This window comes from Equus przewalskii, chromosome 10 (genome assembly GCF_037783145.1).
Source record: "Equus przewalskii isolate Varuska chromosome 10, EquPr2, whole genome shotgun sequence".
Classification (NCBI taxonomy): domain Eukaryota; kingdom Metazoa; phylum Chordata; class Mammalia; order Perissodactyla; family Equidae; genus Equus; species Equus przewalskii.
The window spans coordinates 51,765,800-51,791,564 of NC_091840.1; the positions used below are offsets into that span (position 1 = coordinate 51,765,800).

At 52.8% G+C, this 25,765-nt stretch overlaps 1 protein-coding gene across 5 annotated transcripts in view; it reads left to right on the plus strand.

The window, feature by feature from the left end:
* The window catches only part of NTN1 (netrin 1), a 186,854-nt gene that overhangs the window by 94,952 nt on the left and 66,137 nt on the right, over positions 1 to 25,765 (plus strand). The gene's annotated exons all lie outside the window — the stretch shown is intronic.

The following is a 25,765-nucleotide window of genomic DNA, read 5'->3' on the forward strand; positions in this document are numbered from 1 at the left end:
TAAAGAAGTCCCATTTGATGTTTATCCAAGTTGTTATAGAACAGAAGAAAGAGAATTTAAAAATGGACCGAGGGGCCTACTACCCCATCTCGGACGGTGCCCTCTGTGTGCTGGGCCAGGGCTTCGTTTCTTTGCTTGTAAAACCAGGGGGCTGGCTCTGGGATCCCCAAGCCCCACTCGGCAGTAACACTATCCGATGCAGCTCTTGCTTTCATTACCTCGTCCAGCAAAAAGCAAGGGCTGAGATTAACACCCTCAGTTACGTCTTTGCAGAGCTCAGACCTGAGGAAATTGAAAAACACTTCAGCCAGCGTGGAACTGGGTTTACAGTGGGTCCACTGGAGACACCATTCAGGGGATCAGTACTTGGAAGTCTCCAGACCGGTCATGGAGCCGGGGCCTCCTCGGGCCTCATTAAAAGACACTTTACCTGGAAGGCCCCAGAGATCCATCCCCGTGGAGGGAAGAGCCGAGTCAGAAGTGGAGGCAGAGCGGCCGATGCGGTGAAAGCATGCCGAATTGTGAGTTTCGGGGGTGCCTTCTGGTCTGAATGCCATTGCTCACTGGTTACTTTCTCTCCCCGATCACTTTTCCTCTCTGAGAGGAGGCGGTCCCTTCAAGCCCCAGCATTCTGAGTGACCTGTGCATTTTGTCCCATCTGAGGTTCTTTCGAGTCTATGGTTTTCGAGTCATAAGGACATGGGTCAGCGACCCAGCTGCTCCTGCATCGGTTCTAGAAGAAGATGCCTTATTTGTGAGCAGGCTCTCAGTGTGCTGATGCTCAAGTCCCTAAGAAGTTCTGTCTTTGTGCCTGACAGCTATTGAAGGCTTGCTTGGACACCCACACGGGGAGCCTCGTGACTCCTGGTCAGGCTGGTCGATGGCTGTCTCTCCTGCTCTCTACCTTGACACGAGTCAGCCAACACGTTCAGATTTCTCACCTTTGGGAGGCAGGGGGTGGGTGTGGGAAGGGCAGAGCCTTTGGGGTGGGACGGACATGGGTTTCCTCCCAGCTCTGTCGTCCCCACTGGTCAGCTCTCCGTGCACCCGTCCCCTCAGCTGTAAGATGGAGATAACCCTGGGGACTAAGGGAGGTGGCAGGGAGACTGGCGTCTTGCTCACAGGTGATAGCTCACAGGGACAGTGTGCACCCCTTCCCCTGCCTTTCTAGGAGCTGGGCGAGGTGATCCAAGATGGGGTGAGTGGCTCAGCACCTGTCTAAGCCTGTCCAAGATCAGAAACAGCCAGTTCAAAGCCCCCGAGGCAGGAGTGTGCCTGGCACGTTGGAGGGATAGCAAGGAGACCGTAATTGGAAGACCCAGGAAAGACAAGCTGGAGTTTCGGATTTTGTTTAGAGACTTTTCCATCCCCTGAACCTGCAGCTGAGGTGGCCGTCCTGCTGGCTGCCCCTCACACTCAACCACACAGAGCCGAACCTGTCTGCTCCCTTAGACATGCCCTGCTCTGGGTTTCCCCTTTGGTCCCTGACATCTCTTGGAACTTAAAGACCTCAGCCATCCCAGATGCCTCCTCCTCCTCACGTGCTGGTGAACAACCCCACGTCTGCCTTCTTCCCTCCCCCATTTCCCCACCCGGATTCAGGCCCCCAGCCGACACCTGAATGGCCTCCAGGCTCTGCAGCATCCCAGCCAAGTTTGCAAGTCCCTGTGGCATAATGTTTGTTCTTACCTGTCGTGAGTGAGATAATCCCGATTATCTCAGCGTCTTGGCCTCTATGCTCTCGTTAATGTTGGGGCTAGGCTTACATCTACCAGGGAGTTTTCTCTGTCCTCCCTCTGCCTGGGGCTGGGTTAGGTACCCCACCCCTCCCTGCCCTAATTCCCTGGGTCCTCCAATTATGGCCTCCTTGTTGTTCCTCCAACCTGCCAGGCTCACTCTTGCCTCAGGGCCTTTGCACTGGCTGTTTCTGCTCCTGCAGTGCTCTTGCCCTCTGTATCGACATGGCTCACACCTCAACTCCTTTAAGCTCTTTACTCACATATCACCTACTTGGTGAGGGCTCCGTGACACCCTGTCTAAAATCATAGTGCTCCCCTCTGACACCCAGCACCCCCATCCTCCTTTCCTGCCTCACATTTCTTCATAATGCCTCTCATCCTTTTACACGCCATACGATTTCCTGATGTGCTGTGTTAGTTGTCTCTCTTCGGTCACTGGCGGTGGGGATTTTGGTTTGTTGGCTCACTGCTGACTCCCCTGTGCCTGCCACATAGGCTTTCAACAGATATTTGCTGAATGAATGAATGAATGAATGAATGAAGTGCATTGACCCCAGTTTTGAATGGTCCATCTTGGCGTCTCCTCCTCTAGACTCTGGCCTCCTGAGGTCAGGGCTGTGTTTTGTTTGTTGTTTTGGCCGCCGCACTTCCTCGATTCCTCCCTCTGAATTCTCTCTTACTCAGGTCTGCGCAGGTCACTCTGGTCTCTGAAAGGTCAGCTTTCTGAGTGGTTTCTCTGTGACATCCAGGCGCCCCGTCCCTTATCACCTAGTCACGGCTTAAATACCTGCTGTCCTCCCCCGCCAGCTCACACTCTGGCTCCTTATTCCTCATTTTGTCCTCTCCCAAGCCGCGTGCCTGTATGAAAAGCAAGGGGCTGGCTGTGGTCTTGCGTTCTGAGAAAGGAGCTGCCCAGTGAATGTTTAGAAGCTCCAGCCATCGCAGAAACGGGTCTCTCCCTCAGATCGATTTGCCGGGGCCCCTTAGTTCCTGGGGCTGATGATAGCGTTCCTCTCCCTCAGGTGACTGACTTCTTGCTGCTTCCTCCTCGGTGAGCACTGGGCACACCTCCCCTGCTCCCCGTCTTCTTTGCACTGCTGGGAGCTGCAGCCACCTCTCCCTCAGACCAGCCTCCCTGGATCTCATTTGAAAAACAAAGGTTGGCTGGGTCAGGGTGTCTCAGTGCTTGTATGTTAAAATTATCTGGGGAGCTTTTAAAATCTGCCCGTGCCAGGGCCTCACTTGGACTAATTAATCAGAGTCTTAGTGGGTGGGGAAACCACATTTTTTTTTTTTAAAGCTTTCTGGGTGAGTCTGATCTGCAGCAAGAGTGGAGAGCCATCAGCATAGGTAGTGGTCCCCGCTAAGAACCAGCGACTCCTTCTGTGCAGCCCTGTGCTTTCAGGGGTCCCGTTTGGCGCACAGATGCTCACATTCATCATTGCCCTGCTGGGACTGGTCCAGGCGTGAGGTAAGCACGCAGACATGGCCCCCGCATCATGACACCCAGAGTTTAAGCCTGAGGCCTGGGGTCTTCTTTACGGCGGCTGCTCGCTACGTATTTGCAGACCTGAAATGAACCTAACCAGGACCGCTCAGTCCTGGGTCCTGAGAGAGGTGAGCACACTTGTTCCAAGACTTGATGGTCTGGTCTAGTTTGGGAGGCCTGTGTCTGGGTTCCAGGCCTGGGCGTGCTGCCTTCTGAATTGGCACCCTACCCACAGGCCCCCAAGGTTCTCTTACCCCCATACCCTGAACCACACCCTCCTAGTTCTCCACCAGAAACACATCCCATCCACACCAGGGGCCCAGTAAGGCACAATGGCCCCCGGCTCCTGACTCTCCCCATCCTCTCTCTCCCCACTCATTCAGCTCAGGTCTTCATCATTGGTCACCGTTGCCAGGTCTTCACATCTCCACCCTCATCGCCCACCTGATCTGGTCTTTACTCACCACCAGAGGGTCCCTGTCCTGCAGAAAGCAGCTGCCATCTGGGTCTGAATATGCCCACCCCCCAGCACACCTTAGCCTACCTCTGTGCCTGTCTCTAGTCACCACCCTCATGCAGCCTCCCCACCAACCAGGCTGTGCTGATGTCCTTCTCATGCCTGGCTGCTTCCTGCCTCTGAGCCTTTGCACATCCCGCCCCTGTTTCTGGAAGACTCAGCTTGACCTTGTTCCTGGCAGTAGTTAGTTCATTAGGCACCCTCAGGGGTCAACTGCTTAGCCCTTCGTGAGCGTCAGACTCTCTCCTGACCCCTGAAGCAGAGGAGTAGCTGGAGTCCCACGCTCCGTGGAGCCCATCGACTTCCTCTTGAATCGGACTGCGTGTGACTGAGTACTGGCTGAGCTCAGCCCACTCTCAGAGTGAGTGTGAACCCTCCCAGCCTCCCAGCCAAGACGAGTCTGTGTCACAGCTCCAGCCAGACACGTGCGCACACACACGCTCCTGTCCTCCCCACTCCCTCCTGCGAGCTCTGGGCCTCTTGCCTCACATCTTCTTGTGCTCTGACCCATACTGCTTTCTGGAATCTTCCTAGAGTCAGTCCTCACTGAGGAGAAGCTGTCACAGGCTGTGGAAGGGACATCTTTCTCTGAAAGGAGGGGCAGGAGCTTTTCCATCACCAGTGGCCGGGGTCAGCAGAACGAACGCTCACCGCCGTCTTTCACTCCTCACAAAACCGAACCAAAGCGACCCCGAGCTTACTTTATTCTGAAATGGTTAAGAACGGAGGGTAATAACGGTTAAAAAAAGAGCATGGTGTAATGAATGCCTGTGTGCCCACCCCCAGCTTTGTCAAATTGCAATGTTATGCTTTTTTGGGGGGGGCTTCATCCTTTTTTATTTTTTTAAAGAAATTGGTCTTTATGAAACCCCCATCCTCATCCACCATCCCATCTTACAAACTGGGAACGTGCCCTGTGGAAAAACGGGAAGGACCCTGGATCCAGTGGGTCAACCCTCACCTCTAGGGCTGCACGTCCTCTGTACAGAATGTGGGGCACTTCTGTGAAGGGGCCCCAGCTCCCTCTACCCTTTGCTGTCCTGCTCGTCCTTGCCCTGCTCCTCACCTGTGGGCACAGGGGGCCCTGATCTCTTGTGTCCAAAGAGGAGTGGACATGGATGGAGAGAAAGGATGCAGTGACTCCTCACTCAGGCTGTCTCTGTTCAGGGGTCAGGAGAGAGGCTGCTGATCCAGAAGGCCCCATGTTGTTATATATTTTTCCTGTGCTGCTTCCTCTGCCGGGAATGCTTTCCTCCCTTCCCCTCCCCCAGACAGCCAGCTCCTATCTGTTCTTCGGGGCCTGGTTCAGAAGACACCTCCTTGAAGATTTCTCCTGGCCCCTGTCAGAAGTGGTTTTTGCATTTTCTAAACCCTCTTTGCACATTATCAATGCCTGGAATTTGAGTTTCATCCATGCTCCATCCCCCCTCCCACCAGATTGTAAACTCCCAAGGCCTACAACAGTGTCCTCTGTTCATTTTCTATCTCTACCACCTCCCCCCAGGTCAGTTATGATTTGAAGCTGGAGTACAGTGACTGTTTGTTGAGTGAATATTTGTTTCCTCCCGTGTTTCCTTACCTAGGACTGAACCTACACATGGGGGACACTCCATGAAGATTTGTTCAATGAATGAATGAACAAATACACAGAGGGCCCTATCCCTGGGGTGGGCATGTCTCTCTTAGTAAGAGTTGGTAAGCGTTTCCGGCTTCTGGGGCTAGACCTGGAGTTTTCCCGTGTCTGATTCTGGGAAGGAGGTGGCATTTCAGGATGTCCAGGCCAGTGGCCGCGTCCTTGCACTTTGCTCAGGGCAGGCCCCACTGAAGTCCCACTAGTCCTGTCATGGAGAACTGAGCGACAGGACAGGCTCCATGTCCCTCCCCAGCCTGGCCTCCCCCGCTCCCTGCACTGCCGCCAGCAGCCTCCTGAAGCCACAGGCCTGCTGGTTTGCAGGAATCCCGGTGTGTTTTTTTCCCAGTGAATGACTTTAAATCGTCTTTAAAATGATTGCTCAACTCGAAAACCCCTGCAGGCGGGTGTCTGGGGTGGTTTGGATCCGGCTCAGCTTTTCATTCCTTTCCCCAAATTGCTCATTATTTCATTTGCATAAATTTTAGTGGTGAGATATTGCCCTGGGCCTAGGAAGCTCAAATAGACCTCGTAACGGGCAGCAGGGGAAGCGGCAGGGCCTCTGCTCGCCTGGGCGTGTGGCCGTGATTTTCCCAGGCTCCGTCCTCCGCAGGAGCTCCCGCAAGAGCAGCCGCGGAACGAAGACCAGACCGTGCCACATCCAGGAGGCTCCACGCTAGACCCCGGCCCTGCATGTCCCTGACCTCGACCTGTCCCCCTCTCTCGGCACGTTGTCACCAAAGGCTCTGGCTGGGAGACCGAGGCCAGACAGACCCTGGCTCCCACCTGGGCTCTGGCATCCCCTCCCCGTCAGTCAATCCATCTGCACCGACTTATTGAGCGCCCCCCAGGTACTGACAGCCAGGCGCTGGGTGCTGCCACGGGCAGACAAAGGAGCAAAAGACACAGGAGATAAGACCCCTGTGCGGGGGGCAGTGTGCACAAAACAAGGCAGCTGTGTTAGGTACCAGGCCAGGGGGATGGGCACTGAGAGCTTTGGGGTTGGGGGGAAGGGAGGGCGGGGGGCAGAGAACTTGGGACCCGAGGGCTGAAGACGGGGACTTGAAGAAGGTCTTGAAGGTTGCCAGGAGCTCTCGGGGGCTGAGCTTCCCACCAGGTGTGCCCAGTCACTGGTGGCGGGGAGCCCCAGGCAGCCCTCCTGCAGCAAGTAGACGTGTCCAGGGCTGCAGTCCCCCAGGTATACCCGAGTGTGCTGTTCCTTGTGGCGTGTGGTGGAGGAGGTTGGGTCGGCTGCTCTGGGTCAAGCCTGTGGACGTCCTGGAGGAGGGGGTTTAGTCAGAGGGGCCTTGTGGGGGTAGGTGGGTGGGGCTGCAGCACAGCTTACAGTGGAGGAAGTCATGGGGGTGACACGGGCACAAGGGATAGGGGAGATTTCGAGGAGCCTCGAATGCCAAGCTAAGGAATCTAGACATGTGCTGTAGGCTCTGTGGAGCCAGGGCAGATTTCTGATCAGACGAGGGCCTGATAAAAGACACTTCAGACCTGTTGATCGAGCAGTGGTGTGGGTAAAGGAGGAAGGACTGGGGGCTGGAGCACAGGCCTAATGCCATGTGGGTGGGAAGTGGGCAGAATGAGGGCAGAGGGCAGCCCCGATCTCAGACCTGGCACCTCCTGTCCACCTTTATCAGCCTCTCCTGAGGCAGTGAGGACACCCAGGAAAACTGGCTTCCACCAAACCCTGGCTTCAGGTCAAAGGTGAGCCTGTTCAAGGACAGACTTGGCCTTCAGCTGGCAGGGTCCATGTGAAAAGCTTGCTGGGCTGTAACAGATCTCAGTTCCAAGAGAAGGGGTCCCTGCTGCCCCTCAGGGCTTCAGTTTCCCAAAGCTTCCTTCAGTCTTTCCAGAAACTCTGTCAGTCCCGTGTCTCTCAGTGTTTGCCAAGAACCTCCTAGGAGCCCAGCATGCTTCTATGTCCAGCAAGAGAATAGGGGGAAAATAAAACATGGCCCTCGTCTCGAGGACTAACCATAACCACATTCAGTGGAATTTAAATTAAACATTTTTGGACCATGACACACAGTAAAAATATGTTTACCATTATGAATCATGACCTAGGATATCTATCTATCTATTTGTCCATCCATCCATCCGTGCAAAATAAAAGTTTAATGAGCACTTACTCTGTGTGGTCCACTCTCATAATTTCTGTTCGCTCCTGTTTTTTTAATGCTGTCCCTCAACCCACTGAACCGATCTCGTGACCCACTGAATGGTTGCTGCCTTCAGTTTGTTAAGCACTGGCCACAATGGAGAGTTGAAGCCAAAATACTTACTCCGGTTAGTGGGCATCTCGGAGAGTGTGTGCTTCTTAAAGAATCGGTCTGGCTATACGTGCTCTGGTTCACCAGAAAAGGGGGGGTCATGCCGTGGACGGTAATGGAGAGCAGGACCTCTGGAGTGACGGTGGCAGCGAGTCCAGTTAAGTATCTGGTGGTATCGTGGAATGGGCCCCCTGCCTTTGAAAACAACAGAAACAAAGTACAGGGTGAAATATTTAAAAAATAAACAAAAACACAAACTTAAGAAAAAAATCTACCACTGAGCTGGCAAGAGAATAAAGGCGTCCGTTCAGGCCCACAAAGTGAAAGTGGGATTATGGAGGTGAGCTGGCTTTGGATGTGAGGGTGTATGTCAAACCCTTGTGACCTGGAGCCTCAGCTCTGTGGGACTCCGGGGACCAGAGATAAAGGCAGGAAGTCTCATAGGTGATGGCCACATAAAGCTTAGACCCTGGAGGGCTACCCTCCCAGTATAAAGGCCCATGGGAAATAGACCTGCTGTGCAGAAAGGGCCAGTGAGGAGACCAGCCTGTTTTGACCTTTGCGCTGGACGGAGGAGAAAAGATGGTCTCCTGAGAATTCATAACCATGAGCCAGCCCTCGGGCAGGTTGAAAGCCCAATTCATGACCCCTGTGCAGGTCAAGGATGATGGTGACTTGGACTAGGGAAAGAAGTAGAGGGATCTGGGGGAGATTTGGGAATTTAAAAGTTAACAGGACTTGGTGATGGATGAGATAATGGGTTTGAGGGAGCGGGACTCACAAAGGTGACTCCTACGTTTCCAGCTTGCACGTGTGGGTAGATGAAAGCATTGTGTCCTGGAAGACGACTGGAGTTGGGAGGGAATATCATGACTTTGATCTTGGACTGTGTTAAGTTTGAAGTGCCTTCGAGAGATCCGAGATGTGGGGTAGGCAGTTGGATGCACGTATCAGAAGCTGAAAGATTTCTGGACCGGAGGTATAAATTTGGGAGTCATTTCTCTCCAAGAAGATGATAATTGAATTGGGTGAGATTATTAGGGGAGATAGTCAAGGGAGAGCAGAGAGGCCCAACTTCTCCTGGAAGAACTCCAGCTTTGATTAAGGGCAAGCCTGGAAGGGAGACTGGGCCGTAGGAGGAAAACCAGGCACGGGTGCTGCTATGAACTTCAAAGGAAGAGAGGACTGCCGGGGAGATGGGGCAAACGCTGTCAGAACTGCTGAGAGGTAATGGGGAGGTGGAAACATCGATTGCATTTGCAGTGTCGCAGTTGTGGGGGGTCTTAGCCTGGGTGTTCCAGTGGGAAAATGGGACAAAGAAGGCAGAGTTGGGTAGACTGAAGAGTGAGCCGGAGGTGAGGCGATGGAGAAGCTGAGCTGGGAAGGCCAGGAGAGAGGGCGGCTGGGGGAGATGTGGGCTTTTAGAGAGGGGAGCAATTTGAGGATAACTGCCAGTTGGATTAGAGGATGAGTACCTGAGAGAGAAGGGATAGGTGATGGTTTCTGGTTCCTTAAGAGGCATGAGGGGTGGGGTCCAAGACGCGGCTTGGGGACTGGCTCTACATCCGGGAGGAAGGAGGGTGCTGGCCCTCATGAAGGTGGCTTCAAGCTTGGGAGCAGCAGTGGTAGGAGATCTTGGCTAACAGCTTCCATTTCCTCTGAGAGGCAGGAAGTGAGGCCACAAACTCCAAGTGTGGAGATGAGGAGGGAGATGGCGGGGCTGGAGCTTTAAGGAGGGTGGGGAGTGTCTGAAATAGGGAGACGTTCGTATACAGGAAGTGGGAGAGAAAGTTGACAAGTCTTAAGGACCCTTTCATTCATTTGTTCATTCACTGACTCAACAAATATTACTGTGATGTACCAGGCACTGTGTTCTAGGCCCTGGGATAGATCAGTGACCAAAAAAGATCAAAAAAAAAAAAACAACTCAAAAAACCCCTGCCCTCATGGGGCTTACATTCTACGTGGGGGAAGCATAGTAAATGAATGAAAGTGTAAAGTATGCTTATACTGTATGGTAATATAATAAGCAAAATCAAGATGTAAAGTATGTGTGTGCTAGGAGGTGATATGTGCTGTGGAGAAGCTGAAGCAGAGGAGGGGGCGTGGGAGAGCTGGGTCGGGGGTCTGTGTTTTAAGTAGGGTGGTCAGGGCAGGCCTCACTGAAAAGGAGCAGCTGAGCTGAGATTGGAAGGCGATGAAGGAGTGAAATGTGACTTTCTGGGGAGACTCCTGCTCATGGATTTACGGAAATGTCATCTTCCCTGTGGTGTGACTTTCTCCAGAAGGGCTGGTGTTTGGATGGGAGCAGAGGAGAGAGGAGGTCACAGTGATGAAGGGGCCACGGACCCAAGGGTCCTGGGCCTTGACTTAATTGTTCAAATAGATGCTATTATGACCCAACCTGGTGGCAGGGTGAGGAGTGGAAAGAAAGAGGCGTGGCCAGGTGCCTGGGGGAGGTGGGTGGGCCTGAGCCGCAAATGGGGGAAGAGTTCCCCTGGAAGCTCAGTTTTCTTCAGCTGGAACGTGAGGGGTGCATGGGATCCTCTCTGAGAGCTCCCCCAACTGTAAATGTCAGTGACTTTAATTTCCTGCGGCAGAGCCTCCTGAGCTATGCTGGGCAGCTTGCCCCTTCTCTGTTGCCCTCACGTCACGTGCTACTTTTGGTTCTTACTTGCCTGTTCTCCCTTCTACCTCACTGTCAAACGTCAGCTCCCCCTTCTTGCTGTGATAGAATTCTGTGTCAATGAAGAGTATGGAGGACCTGGAGAAGGCCCCTTTTGGGGCTAAATAGCACCATCTTAGTGGGGGAAACGGATGACCACCATTTTGGCTGCTCACAGAGATTTTTCCCCTTCTGTATCATTCTTGACTGTCTTCTAGACGGTTTGGGTTCTGGGAAAGGAAGATTGTTACAGTGAGAATCCCTTAAAAATCTGGGCGCCAGCCATACCGGGTGAATGCCAGGACAGTCACATCTTAGACCACGAGGGCTCTTAGAGATGAGCTGGCCTCGCTTCCCTAGGGACAGAGGTCTCCGTGAGGTGACCCCTGTCTGTGACATCCTCCTGGTAGAGTGTCCTGAGTGGATTCCTTTCTGCTTTTGTGTCTGTTTCCCCATGAGGAGCCCATCCAGGGCACAGACCATCTCTTAGCCGGTAGATCCTCCTTGGATGCCTGGAATGCTGTTGTCAGAATGATAATTAATTGTAACTTCAGATACTGGTCCTCTGTGTCAGCCGCCATTAACAGGTGGGCACCATGATTGTCCTCATTCCCAGTTAAGGAAACCGAGGCACAGAGACATTAACAAACATGCCCAAGGTCAAGTCCACTGAGCCTGGTGTGTGACGGACTGGATTTGAACTCATGCGTCAGATCCAGGCTCACCCTCTTCACTGTGTTTTACAAGCTTTATCTCATCTGATAAGGGAGCGCCTGTAAGTACTCTTCCTTTACAGATGGACAAAGCGCACGGCAGGGGTCAGGTGACCCGCCCACATCTCACAGGTGGAAGTTCTGAAGGCCCCGAGACCCCTCTTAGTGCCTCGAGCTCCTGCCTCGGTGGCATTTGCTGATGAAATGATCGGATGAAATCCTGTCCTGACTCTGGCCTAATGAATCTGCGGTTGCAGCTTGTTTGAATTTGTTAAGTTAATTCGTTTTCCAGACAGAACCACAGACCAGTGTCCCTGCCTCCTTTCCAGTGTGTTCCGCCCCCAGGGGTCCTGATGTCTGCCCCAGGCTATCTCCTGCTAGGAGCTCAGGTGGGAGAGGAGAAGGGGCTGGCTGGCCAGGCCGAGAGGGCGGCAGCGAGGCCAGCGGGGCCTCCCCCGAGCCTGGCCGGCTCCCTGCTCCTGGCTGGGGCAGGCACATGAAATCCGAACTCTGGAGGGAAATTTACTGCACAATAAAGGAGGAATGGCCCGCTTTGGGGACAATTAAAGCCACATTACTGTGGAATTACAGAGGACGCCCAGGGAATTAGTCAAATCCAAAGCAGCCAGAAGTACCAGGGCCAAGAAATGTGGGGCGTTCACATGCGGGTGCTCCTCCGCTTGTACAGAGAACCTGTCTGCTTCCCAAAGCCCCTAATTTTAGGGCAAGAAAAAACATTTCCAAAGCCTTTACCTGAGAGGAACTATTGTCATAAAACTACCTCCACTTAGCCCTGCTTGTGCCTTAAATAGTTCTGTTCTGGTTACAAAGCCAACCGAGTCACCGGCGGGGAGGTCCAGAGGGAGGGCTAAAATGCCGCCACGTGCAGCTGGGAAGGGAGGACTGTGCCAGGAGTCCGGGCCGGAGCCGAGCACGGGCCATTCCTGGTCACCCTCCAGGGCCATGTGGCTCAGCCTTGGGCCTCGACGTCCTCGCCCGTGGAATGGACAGGACCGTGTGTTCCTTGCCCACTGTGAGAGTGTTGAGTGGATAAAATATATAAAATTCGGCCCCTCGTGCCCCCACTTTTTAAACTTTATGGCTTCCTTTTTGAGATGAACAGGGAGTCGCACAGTGTGGGGTGTTCAGAAAAGCAAATGTGTTGGTGCAGGTTTTCTGTCCGTGCCTCCTGTGAGAGGAGGACGGAGGAGGAGACTGTTTCTGAAGCCACCGGTTGGGCAGCGTGAGCTGTCTAGGGTGGGAGACCCCTCCGGACACCTCCACCCCTTTCACGCTTGCCTCACTTGCCTCCATGGCAGCCTTGTGGGCAGTGGCGTGTGCTGTGGATGGGGAAACATAAAGTGAGGGAGAAGCAGCTAGTAAGGTGCAAAGTGGGCGCTGGTGGTCCCTGCGTCAGGGGGAGGTTGTGGAGAGTAAATAACCCCCTGGATGTCTGGGGCTTACCTTGATGCAGAGTCAGTGCCAGGTGGGTCACCTGTCACTGCCGTGGTGGCTAAAATGAGTCGAGATGGCCAGGTGTAAGCTACTCCGTCTTTGAGTACTGCCCCCTACTCCTGCCTCCGGCCCTCTGGTCCCCACTGCTTGCTTAGTGCATCCTTCTGGCTGCCGCCTGGCATTTGTTCTCTGTCTTCCCTTTCTTCGAGCACCTGGAAGTCCCTCACGCCCTCTGGACATCTTAGAGCTGTTGCACAGATGTTCCTGCCTACTTCGAGGGTGTGGCCGCAAGGAGGGGGCGGCCTTCCGTATTTACACCTTGGCGCTCTGTCCTGAAGCAAGCAAGCAGCAGAAGAGTTTAGTCACCGCCTGCCTCCCCTTGCCTTCTGCGGGCTAGAGGGGCTAGAGACCCCACGGGTCTGCAGACACATCCCAGGACCCTCGGCAGCTGTGCCCTCTGGGTTCTGAGACAGAGCAATGCGGCAGAATCTCTCTGACTGTTAGTGAACTGGGTGCTCAGCCACCTTGTTGGTGCTCAGAACAGTTTGGAGGAGGAGAGGGAAGAGGCCAAGCCTGTCCTGTAAGGGCCAGTTGCTTGTTTAATTCTTGCCCGGGAGTTTCAGCGTGACGGAGCCAGCAAGCCGCTGGGGTGGCTTATCACACCTAAATCTAGGGGAGACGTTCAAAATGTTCAATAACCGGTACTTCCTGGCACCAACCGTCACAGAGATGCCAGCTGCATCCAGCTGTATCGGTACATTTCTGCAGATCTGTCTGCCCTAAAGCCTTTGTAACCCGGAAAGAGTGCCTGGGTTTTTAGCAAAGCCACTGCTGTCCCGCTGTCACTTCACTAGTCCAAAGGCTCCTTCAGAAGATGCTCAGCTGCAGAGCCGTCATCTGTCCATGAGGAAGAGATGACCATAGTCCCCAGGCCGGTTTCCATAGTTGTAACTGATAACTTAGGACATCATTCCAGAGGGACTGTTTAGGTTTGTTTTCAGCAAATAAATCCCCCACATTTGCCCACAGAGAACTTCTCGTGCTGTTTCCTTTCGACGTGCACAGTCCCTACCCCAAGGACTCAGGGTCATTTACAGACTGCAAGATTTCTTGGGACACCCGTTCCACTAACTCGTATGTAAGAATGTTAAGGAGGCCAGTCCTAGCCTCACACCTGGAAGGATCTCCCAGTCTGGAGGTGGAACGGTGTCTCCTCTGAGTCTCTCTGAGTTGGAGGGACTTTATCAGTCTCGTTTGATCTCCTCCTCAGAACTGGAACCTCCTGTACTTTGTCCCTCTATTTGAATGCCTCCAGAAATGACAAGATCACTCTGTCCCAGGGGTGGCCCATTCTCTCCTTGATGGGCTGGAATCTGCCGTTCCCTGCCACTCCTTCTGCCCTATGGTAGACCACCTATTCTTCAGTGACGTGATGTTTAACCAAAGTCTTTAATTGTAATCACATAAACACTTTACTGATATCTAAATAAATTAAACCTGATTCGATTAAAATAACTAGAGTCAGAATTGGGGTTTAGAGTCTGATCACTTCTACCACAAAGCGTGTCTTGATGAAAGTGGCCTTTTTGGGGTAAAGAGTATGGGCCATTCTGATCATAATTGCCTTTCACCCCCTGTTTTTCCCTAAACGGCAGTGATTCCATGTGAGATCTTCGCATGTGAAATTGGGGCATGCTAGGGCATGTAGAGCCTGATGGGGACAGAGAGGTGGCCTGTCTGCTCGGCATCTATGGTGGTGTCCGCAGCCAGGAAAGCACTTTCTGAGTCATTGGATGGACCAGATCTTTCCCTTCTCTCACATCTCTGCATGGTTTCAGGCCCGGGATTTCTGTTCTCATTTAGCAGATGGAGAAAGGGAGGTGATTAAGGAAGGACAGGCTGGCTCTGACCAAACAAGGAATGAAGAATCAGACAACTCTGGGCATTCTGAAAAGCCTGACCAGGCCTCTTCTCTCCTGGTCCTGCTGAATTGAGGGGCCCTCTTAACCTCTTGTGGACTTGCAGATACAGAGAAAGTTAGAGTTGCCTTTGGTCAAAACTGTCTTGCAAATCACACGTCTTAGGAAAAGGACAAGTTTGATTGGGATCTGGAAGGTGCCAGAGATAGGATTGCCATGCAATACTTGCAGCATACTTTTACAGAACAGTATTTGTTGAAATTCCGATTTAACTGGGAATCCCGTATTTTTATTTGTGGAATCTGGCAACCCTCATTGGAGAGTGAATTAGGAAAATTGAAAAAGACACATTGGTGATGACCTAGAGTGGCCCACAGGACCCTGGTTTCAGCCTGTCCCCGGCCAAGAACAGGAACCTCTATCTCTTGGGCTCACACGGCCCTGGATTCAGTGTCGTATTCTGGAGCAGCTTAGCCTACCGGTCAGACTGGTCTCTGGAGCTTATAGTCCAAGTCAAAGTTAACCAAAGAGTTGAATTAAATAACTGGTTGAGTAGAGAGGGACGCTGCCGATGGGACAGGGGTGAGGGGAGTGGGGAACGTGTCCCAGGAATTGCGTGTTTTCCTGCTTGGTGTTAGGGGAACAGAATAGACTGCAAGTCGTTAAAACTCCCTCGCCACCAGCCTCTCCTACTGCCGCTGGAGTCCAGCCTTGTGTCTCCGGCCTGGCATGTGCCAGACTCAGTGATGGGACCCATTACAGATGGGAAATGACTGCAGGGAGCCAGGGGCTGGGCTTGGCCAGCGTGGCTGGCAAATCAACCCTCACATGTCTGTTCAATAAGGCACAGGCAGTGTGTGTACCACCTCTGGGGAAAAAGGATTGGAAGGAAGCCCTTTTGCTGCTAGACAGGCATCTGGGCAGGGCGGACAAGCCACTGGGCACAGAGGATTTCGTGGCAACCAACGCTGTGGGGAGAACTTTGCTCAGACAGCCTCTTCTTCAAAAATTCTTGGCTTTTGGGGATGAATTCCAGCAGCCAGGGTTTTTTTTTTGTTTTGTTTTGTTTTCTTTTGAAGATTTTCTTTTTCCTTTTTCTCCCCAAAGCCCCCTGGTACATAGTTGTATATTTTTAGTTGTGGGTCCTTCTAGTTGTGGCACGTGGGATGCCGCCTCAGCGTGGCTTGATGAGTGGTGCCATGTCCGCGCCCAAGATCCGAACCGGCGAAACCCTGGGCCACAGAAACGGAGTGTGCGAACTTAACCACTTGGCCACGGGGCCGGCCCCAGCCCAGGGGTTTATCAGGCTTCTTTTTGCCCATGGTCGCTTGTGCCACCCTCGCTGAGCTGAGGTCTGGAAAGAGCCCCAAGTCAGGAGCGCCCCCTAACTAGTTCCAGCTCCTTGGCAAAGTCTCTGCCTGCTGGGGCCTCATTACTCTCATCTCTTCTATGACAAGAGGGTAAACTAGGAGGCCCTAGAAGCCCGCACCAGCCCCAAGATCCTGTTTTTGCCTTCAGAGGACAACATCCTCTTCCTTATTTGGCTGCTAGATCTTGGGTGTGGATGGGAGTGGGATGGGGGTGTTCATACAGGGTCCTGTTATAAGGGAGAAGCAAGATCCCCCCCCAGTCTCTGGACCTCTATATTGAAACCAATACCCTTGAGGGCAACAAAGTTTGCATGTTGTAGTCAGTGGGCTGCCGTGGAAGGTTCCGGAATAGGGCAGTGACAAGGGGAGAGGAATGTTTGAAGAGGGATTTGGGGTGGAGGGCTGATTGGAGTTGGGAACACCACACAGTGGGCCAGGGCTGAAGTCCCTGAGGGAGGTGGCTGGGCAGGGCCCACCCTCCTCCCGGCTGCCTGGGCGGGGCTCTGGAAGGGGAAGGCCAAGGGAGGATCTGAGGAACAAGGCTGCAGACAAAGAACTGATGGCTGCTCCGGGCTTACTGAAGCCTCCTTGGCATTTCCTCCAGGAGAGGGGCCTGCCCGCCGCAGGGCCGGGCGGCGAGGAGGCTCTTTATGAAGCAGGAGCCCTGAGATGTTCCTCAGCAGTGCAAGGCCGGAGAACGAGACGCTGGGAGGGATTGTTGCCGAGCCTCAGGGGGAGGCGCAGCAGCCAAAAAAGGGCAGGGAAAGAAAGGCCGAGATGTTTACAGAGGAAAAAAGGCAGTGGAAAAAGTGACGGTGAGGTCAAGCCGATTTGGGGGATGGCCCTGCACAGTCCACCGGGGAGGGGCCCGTCACCCACACAGCCAGAGAGAAAGCCACCAGACCGTGGCTGTGCTTTTGGGAGAGCGGGGCCTCTGACCCTGGTCCCCTCCATCCTGCTGTGGCCCCGATCCCAGCCCCTCGAGATACCCTCTCGGGTCCGGCGCGACCGCCATCAGCCTGTTCTTGGGGACTGTATTATGGGCCCCTCTCCCTGCCCGGCTGGGTTCACATTTCAGCTCGAAGAAGGAGGCCAGCCTCGCATAGCTTAGGTTTATCCCCCACCCGCCCCCAGTGCCTTCTCCAGAAACCCCAGAGGGTCTGGCTGGGCAGGGGCCGGCACTCCCAGTAGGCTCTGGGCTGACACCTGGACAAAGGGGCTGGGCCTTTCCCAAGCCCCACAGGTGTGAAGAGCTTGTCACCCTCTGTTTGTTCAGCCCTCTGAGTGGCCTGAAGGACTGTTGACAGAGGGCCCCTTTGTGTGCAGACTCCGCTAAAGCTCTCTAAGCCCTCGACAAACACAGGCCACTTATCTCCCTGGACTTTATCAGAAACCATCTAAAGCCCGCCGGCCCGCCGGGAACGCCAGCCTCCTTGACTGACACCGGACCGTTTCGAAAGCATTTCCCAGTTGTTTTCTTTTCCATTTTTCCTACCACCTTGCTCCCCCTCTTGTCGGTTCTGTTTCTGTTGTCAGAGATAAAGCACAGGTCCAGGGTCAGAGACTTTGTTTTTTAAGTTGGAGCTTTAAAAAAAGATGTTGTGGCTCTGCGGCTGTCTGTCTCCCAAGAGGAGGTGCCCGTCACGGAGACTTCGAGAGAGGTCCATGGGCTCCTCCCTGTGAGAACTTGGCTTCAGGGGGCTCCTGGTCCCATGAGGGGAGTTCCCCGTTGCTAACTGCCCTCCTGGAAATCCTCTCACCAGGCCCCCACCCTGGACCCCCACAAGCCCAAAAGTGGACTACTTTTTTCTCCCTCAGAATGGTTTCCTCTATCAATACTCTAGTGGGTATACTTGCCACACCCTCTTCTGGAAGACCCAGGTGGTCACTAATCCTGTTAGCTACTCCCCTTCTGAGGCTGTTTCTCTGCTGGAGGCCCCCATCACCTCCACCTTGAGCAGGTGGAAGCCTGTAGGATGCCGCCTAAAGGCCACGGTATCATCACGCCCTGTCTCTGATCTACTTGCTAGCAGGGGGTGATCTTAGGCCCTTCCCACAGCCCTGCCACTTGCCTGCTCTGTCCCACCCCTGTGGCTTGTTCATACCTGGAGCACTCCCCTCCTGAACCCCCGAGTACCCTTCTGAAGGCTGCCCTGCTGACGCGAACCTGCCCCCTATCTCCAGGAGTTTTAGTGTCCTGCAGCTACGGACTTTTCAGGCAAGATCTCAGAGGTCATCAAACCCAATGTCCTCATTTTTCAGATAAGAACGTGGAGGCTCACTGGGGCCAGGTGGGCTTTCCAGGAGTACACACCTGGGTGAGCCACAGAGCCAGGACTAGCGCCCGGATCCCAAGTCTCCCAAACCAGGTCCGGTTGTCTTTCCCCTCGTCCCTGCTTCCTTGTGGTGTCGTATCAATGGTGTGCATTTGATTTTACTCAATAATAATTACACTAGTGTGTGTGCACCTAGGTCCTTGTCTTCAGACATCTTTTTTCTCCTCTGCATTATCTGGACCAGTGGCCCTCGGACAGGCAGCATCAGCGTCGCCTGGGAACTTGTTAGCAGTGCACATTCTCAGGCCCCACCTATGACCTACTGCATCAGAAAGCTGTGGGGGTGGGGCTCAGCTGTCTGTGTTGTGATAGGCAGTCCCCGTGAGTCTGTGCACCCACGTTTGAGAACCATCATGTGCTGGGTCTTGGGAGGGGGTTAGTGGCTACCGAATGGAAAACCTGAGCTGGAGAGAAGGAACAGGATGGGGCGTAGCCCTGAGAGAGCGAAGGGCAGAGGGTTCAACTCCACAGCAGGTGTGCTCCCCGACTCAGAGGCTGGCGTGTCACATGGGCCCTGTTAATATTTGTTGAATGAAGAAACGAGTGAGCAATCATGCAGAAGCAGGTCCTGTTGGGGATGTCATTGTGGCCGCATCTCATGTGTTGAGGTGCCACATCTTCCCTCACATGTTCTCTGGGACCCTCGAGAGTCCCCCAGAACATCCTCACCTCACCTGGGCTCGGTCATGCCCAGCATGGACTGTTGACGCTCTTCTCTCAGACAAAACTGTTGTGCGGTTCTCCTAGCCATGTCTAGGTGATGCTTTTCAACAGTTTTTTAATTAAAATTGACATAAGGCACCCCGCAAATGATTGCAAACCTTGGAACCTTGACTGGAACCAAACCGCTCCCGTGTGATGCTTCTAGTCTCTTAACAGTTGCCCGGTCTCCTTGGCTCACCCTGCTGGTCACCACTGTGTGGTATCCCGCTAGTTGATGTCTCTGGTGATGAGCTTTAAGCCCTGTGTTCGGGGGATGGGGTGGACCTCGGAGTGAGGTGACAGTGGCAGCAGCATTCACCAGCCTTGTTCACACCAGGTATCTCCAAAGACTGCGAGGGTGAGGACCACATCTGGCCTGCTCACTGTTACATCCCCAGCGTCTTGTCTCGTGCCTGGAACTCAGTAGGTGCTCAGTAAATTTTTGTTGAACGCATAAATAAATCCACGAGCTACTGGATTTGCCACGTGAAACCTGTGATTTGGCTGCTTGTTTTGTAACTTTATCTTAATCTATGATCATTTCTCTTAGACTCAGCTCACCTATAGACATGAAAGGGTCTTGGCCCCAGAAAGGCTTGGGTCAGTCCTGCCTCAGTCCCTTTCCCCACAGGAGCCCTTTGAGAGCCCAGCTCAGGTGTCCCCAGGTGCTGGACGAGCCAGGTGTGTGGGGAGGGGTGACTGCTCAGCCTGGTCATTTCAGGAGAAGCTGAAAAGTGTGCTCAGAGGGTGGAATACTTAAAATTTATCCACAAGGGTCAAATGATTTCTAAATAAATAGGATACCAAAAAGAGTAGCAAATTAATAAATAATAGGTGGTACAAACTACCTCAAACTCTTTAAAATAGCTCTGAAATATTTTTATTATTCTGAACCAATCATTAAGGAGCAGTTTCTTTTGAAACAGACCCTGTCCCACTACTCCCTCACAAACCCCCTGCCTTTATCTTCCTGAGGGCTCTCTCTCCAGGGAGTGGCTTATATTCCGACTGATTCCTGTTCACTGTAGTTCCAGTTCCACCAGCCCACGCTGGTCTGCAGGCCAGCAGCAGCAGCATCGCCTGGGAGCTTGTTCGGAACGCAGACTCCCAGGCCCTGCCCCAGCCCTCCTGAAGCTGAATCTGCATTTGAACAGGTTGCCCAGGTGACAGCTGGAGCAGCGCTGTCTGAGCATATTTGTCTGTGCTCCGATTCTCTTCTTAGGCCTTGCCCTCTCCACCTCGTCCCCGGAAGGGCCCAGCCGAGTGGCCTCCCTGTCAGTCCCTACGGCCCTCAGCACAGCTGCAGATCTGCAGTTACTAGGCTGCTGTCTGTCTCCCCTCTGAGACGGGAGCGCCCTGAGGACAGGACTCTGGCTTGTTTACTGCTGTATCCCCTGCACCCACACCAGCACCTGGTCCTTTTAAAGGCCTCTGTGAGCACTTGCTGAAGGAGTGAATGTCTGTCACTCCCTGGACAGCATTCGAAGCTGCAGAGTTTGCTCTTAGGGAATAGCATCTTAGACAGCAAGGAAGAGTATAAAACTTCACATACCCTGGGGGTGGGCACATCACAATCTCTCTAACCCAGGGTTTCTCACACTTGGCACTCCTCACATTTGGGCCGGATAACTCTGTCACGGGGGCTGTTCTGTGTGTGGCGATGTGTTTAGGAGCATCCCTGGTCTTTATCCCCTAGATGCCTGTAGTAACTCCCTCCCCAGTTGTGAGACAACCTAAAATGTGTGTAGACATTGCCAAATGTCCGCTGGGAGAAAAATTGCCCCCAGTTGAGAACCACTGCCCTCATCCCCACCAGGGAAGTTGTGAACACTGTGTGTGGAGTGTATCTCATGGCCCTTACCCAGCAGGCACAGAGGAAATAGCAAAGGCACTGGTGAGGGCAGCAGCACCCGCCCCCAACCCTGCAAGTGCCCGTCACGCCCCAGCCTGCCCCTGTGGCATGGACATGTAGAAATATGTCACTAATCATGGCAGATCTGACAGCTGCTCTTCCCAGGTGCATGGGCAGCCCAGGGCTGGGGACCCGTTCCTTGTATACAAAGCCCCCAGTCTGTGGATGGTGCATATGTGGGCCAGATACGTAAGTCTAAAACTCCTGTTATGCTGCAGAAATAACATGGGGCAGCCTTCTCAAAAGAACTGTCCTGTGGAAGGGAGGGCAGAAAGTTGGGAGTGCTCCTGTGTGCTGGGAGGGCAGAGGAGGCCCCTGGGCTGAACCCACAGATCTAGGAGGCCCACTGCCAAATGGCCTGCCTGTTCCACTGAGAGAGCCCCTGAGCCACGTGAAGTTTGGGGAAGTCAGGGCCAGAGTCCCTGGGAGAGAGGGCCAGGATATGGTTTAATGATGTCTGCTAGATTCTTTCTGGGCCTGCGATAGCCCTGGTGGGCTTGGGGGTTAGTTCATCAGGGTCTTTCGGGAGAAGGCCAACACCTGTGTTTGGTAAACTCATCAAGCCAGTGGAGGCAGGTTCAGACCCTATTTGTTTGCAAGATTTTCCTCAGGGTCCTGGGAGGAGTCCAGGGCATCCTAGATGTAGGTTCTTCTCCTTAAAGCACTGCAGTCTACTTGGGTGAACAGAAGCTAAATCACTGAGTTAAAGCATCAAAACAAGTTTCAAGTAGATAAAGCAACAATAAAAGAAATGTCATGAATGTCACAAGGTCAGGCCTTCTCAGGGTGTGGTCCAGACGGACCACACAATACTCCGTCTGTCCTACCTATCTGTTTATCCATCATCCGTCCACCCATGAGCCTATCCATCTACTCACTGTCTGTCCATTCATCCATCCATCCACCCACCCATGCACCCATTCATCCACTTATCTACCCACCCACCTGCCCACCCATCTATTCATCTGTCCATCTACTCATCCACCTACCCACCCACCCATCAATCCATCCATCCATCCATCCATCCACTCATCCACTCATCCATCCACCCACTTATCTGCCCATTCATCCATCTACTTATCCTCCCACCCACCCACCAATCTATCCACTCATCCACCTATCCATCCATCCAGTTATCCTCCCACCCACCCACCCATCCATCCACCCATGCACCATCCATCCACTTATCCACTTGTCTATCCATCTATCCATCCATATTCTCTCTGACTTGCTCACTTTTGCTCACTCTCTCTCATTTGTACAACAAAAATGTATCAAGGTTTGTTTTGGGCTGGAGGATCTAAGGGCAAACACTGTTTCTGTCCTTTAGGAACCAACACAGCTGAGGATAGTATTTGTCGCACTTTAAGAGCTTGCTGCCAGGAATGCTCATCTGCTCCTCCCTCTGTCAGATGGGCAGCTCTGGACATTTGAGAGTGAATCGTCCATCCCTATCTCCCTCGTGACCTGAGGTGCAGGGCCTGGCATGTAGCTGGAGAACCTAAATGTGTGTTGAATTGAACTGGCCTAGAGGTGGCAAGGGGTTGGACCATTCAGGTTGGTGGGAGAGGTTCAGAAAAGCTTAAAGAATGGTGGTGACAGGCATATGTTAAAATAAGACTTAGAGGACCTTTTAGTAAGAGAGAAAATGGGACCCCATCTCAGGACCTTTTCCCTCACAGGTTTCTAGTAGGGGAGGGCGTGGGGGGGCTTCTCCACTTCCTCCCTCCTTCCCCTTCTGATGCCCCTGGGTCTGAAATGCAGCCATATGATGTGTCATTAGTGATCACCACATGACAGCTGAAGGAGGGCACAGAGTTTGGGGTCTAGACCAGACCAGCTCTCTCTGGGTGGCTGGGGGACCCCTGGACAGCACACAGCGCCTTACAGGGCTCCCTGCCCCAGTTGCGCTGCCCCATGCCCCGCCTCCCGTGGTGACCTCTCTGTTCTCACAAAGCTGCCCTTTCCTTCCCGCCTTGAAATCTGATAATGAAACTAATACCCAATATTTTTGCCTCCAAGAGAGGCAGGAGATAAACAGGAAGGCGTGAGGGATTAAGGTGTCTCTCTGAGGAAGGGGCTGGGGACAGGCTAGGAGTTGGGTGACATCTCTGTGTGGCTCTGAGGGATCCAGATGTGAGCTTCTTTGGCCGATGCGTTTTTCCATTTGTGCAGAGAAAATAAAACAAAGAGAAAAGAAAACAAGCTGTAAAATACTTTTGCAAAGCCTGAGTGTGGGCACTTGCCACTTGATGTCCCCTGACAGCTCCAAGAGCAGGGACGGGGAGGGGAGCCCTGCCTTTGGATGTGCAGCCTTTGAATTTTCTTTTGTGTGACCAGTTATTTGTGAAGAACCTTTTGTTGGAGTAAGGTGCATATGGAAAAGAGAAACCAGCCCAAGGTTCCCCTTGGGGTGGGGAAAGGGGGGTGCTGAGCTCCCAGGAAGGGCTCAGAGGCTCCGGCAGCCCCGTTGGGGGAATGGGGGACAGTGGAGCTGTCTTTACAGAGGAGGACACAGGATTAGCATCTGCCTCCAGGAAGGACTAGAAGATGCTGCTAGTGAGGTCTTTCCCATTGCAAGAGAGGCCTGAGGATGTGCTCCTTCCAGATGCCTGTCCCTGGGTGGATGTGCCAGGCCCTGTGACTTCTGTGCCAGTAGGAAAGATCCCGATTCTGTGCTGCAGTCTGGGCCCAGCTGTTCCTTCCAGTGATGTGGGTCCTTTCCACTGGAGTTGTGGGCCAGGAACCAGAAGACCTGGGTTCCAGTCCTGGACCCCCCCATTGACTGGCTCTGTGGTCCTGGGCTGGTAGGTCCCTTAACCCTTCTGAGCAACCTTCATCACCCTTGTCTGGCTGAATGAGTCCAAAGGGACAGTGGATGTGCGTATGTACGCATGATAGTCTCCTGTGCTGGCGGGCAGGGCGAGGCTGTGCCTCTGTCTTTGTGCCTGGTTGAGTTCAGCCCAAGGGCTGGAGATGCTGAGAGACACCTGGTAAGGCTCTCAGAAGTCATTCTCTGGCCTAATTTGGCATCTAGCTCCTTCCAGACTTCAGAAACCCCTGAAACCCCACAGCGCCTCCCTCTAAGCTTGTGTCCATCACTACTTGTAAATTGAGTGACTGTTTGGTGCGTGATTTGGAGGGTGACTCTAGGAAGAACATTTAAAGAAGGTTTTCATAACATCAGAGAGAAAAATTAACAGGCAAATATTTTTTTTAAATCAGAAAAGTAATATATGAATAAGAAACTCGTAAAAATAATTGCAGCTTGTATGGCAGAAAAGACAAGTGGTTTTTAATCCATTATATGTAAGAGCACTAGACATCGTGAAAAAAAACGAAACACCTTATTTGAAAACTGGGCAAATGGCATGAACAGGCAATACACAAAAAAGAAATATAAATAGAAAAACAAGCCCATGGAGCAATGTCCAGCCTCACTGGGAATCAGAGACATGCAAATTAAAATCATGTGTGCTTGTGTGTTTTCCAGACGAATTGGCAAAGATTGAAAAAAAAGAATGCTGATACCAAATGCATATTGTTATTCTTTTCAAGGGTGTGGTGAAATAGGAGCCCTCATATCCTGCTGGGAGGAGTGTGAGCGAGAACAGCCTTTCTCCAGGGCAATTTGGCAGTTTGGATCCTGAGTTTAAAACATGTAGATCCAAAATTTAACCTGGCAGTTCTGTCTGGAAACTTATGATGTCCCACAGGCATCAGAGCAGAGTACAGATACGTATGTTCAAAGGTGATTACCACTGTGTTGTTTATGACAGTGAGAAACTGGAAACAGCCCCATTGCCCATCCCGGGGAGGCCCCGCTTTAAAACCCGCTGCGGATTCCAGGGAGCCCGTTACGTATATCCGTACAGCGGAGGACCAGACAACCTTTCAGAATCAGGAAGAATGTGATCTGACATTAAAAAAGGTTCATCATCAGGAGAAAATAGGCTAGGAAGCAAGCTGTACAAGTATGATCCATGCCTCAGGAAAGAATTAAATAGTTCCACAGCTGAGCAACTGTTAATTAAAGCCTGGAAGGAAAGCCCCCCCCTGTGTTAACAGTGGTTGGTGGAAATTTGAGTGAGTGTTTTTTTTTTTTCCTTTCTGCTTTTGTTTTTCAAGTGTCTGGTATTAAACATATATTTCTTTAGAAATTACGTGAAACGCAATTTTAAACAAACTTAGCACAAAAGCAGTGCAAACCGTGTTGAAGAATGAGCCAGGTTAGGCCACCAGCTCTGAGCCGGAGTTCTCCTGGGGTTAGAGGCCTAGCTGAGCCGGGTCACAGGCGCCACAGTGTGGGATGAGGAGGGCCAGGTGGGGGCCAGGCTGGCAGGAGACGGGCCTGGGAGTGACATTGAAACAAGACATGAAGGATGAGAAGGATGCAGGCAGATGAGGAGGGGCATTGGGAGGCAAGGAACAGCATATGCAAAGCCACCGGTGGGGCAGGTGAGGGGTCCTCACCACACGGCATGCTCCAGAAACTGAGAAAAGTTTGGCACAGCTGAAGCATCACAGTAAGAAGGGGAAGCAGGACCAGCTATTCAGAGCCCCGGAGGCCGTGTTACACGATTTAGATTTTATCCAAAAGAAAAGCAAGGAGCCACTGAAAGATTTTAAGTAACAGTTATCCTCAGATTGGTGTGTAGGACTCCTGCTCTGCTTATAGTGTTGAGAACAGCCTGGAGAGGTCAGCTCAGGCGACAGGGGGGCCAAAGCCTGATGGGATAGAGAGGAATGAATGGACTTGGGGGAGGTGCCTCTGGGTCCAAGTGGAGACCCCAAAGCAAAAGCTGGAAATAGAAGTTTGGGAGTCAGGAGCACTATTGCTGTGAGGGGTGAACGAGGCTGAACCAGGAGACCAACAAAGCAGAGGAAAGAGGGTGCTGAGTCCTGAGGAGCATGGTGGGAACAGGCAGAGGGAAGCAGGACTGGGCAGCAGGGAAGCCAGAGAGGAGGATGCTGAAGGTCCTAGAGGACCCAGAGCCCAGGAGTGTGGGCCACCATGCAATGGGAAGTTGCCCAAG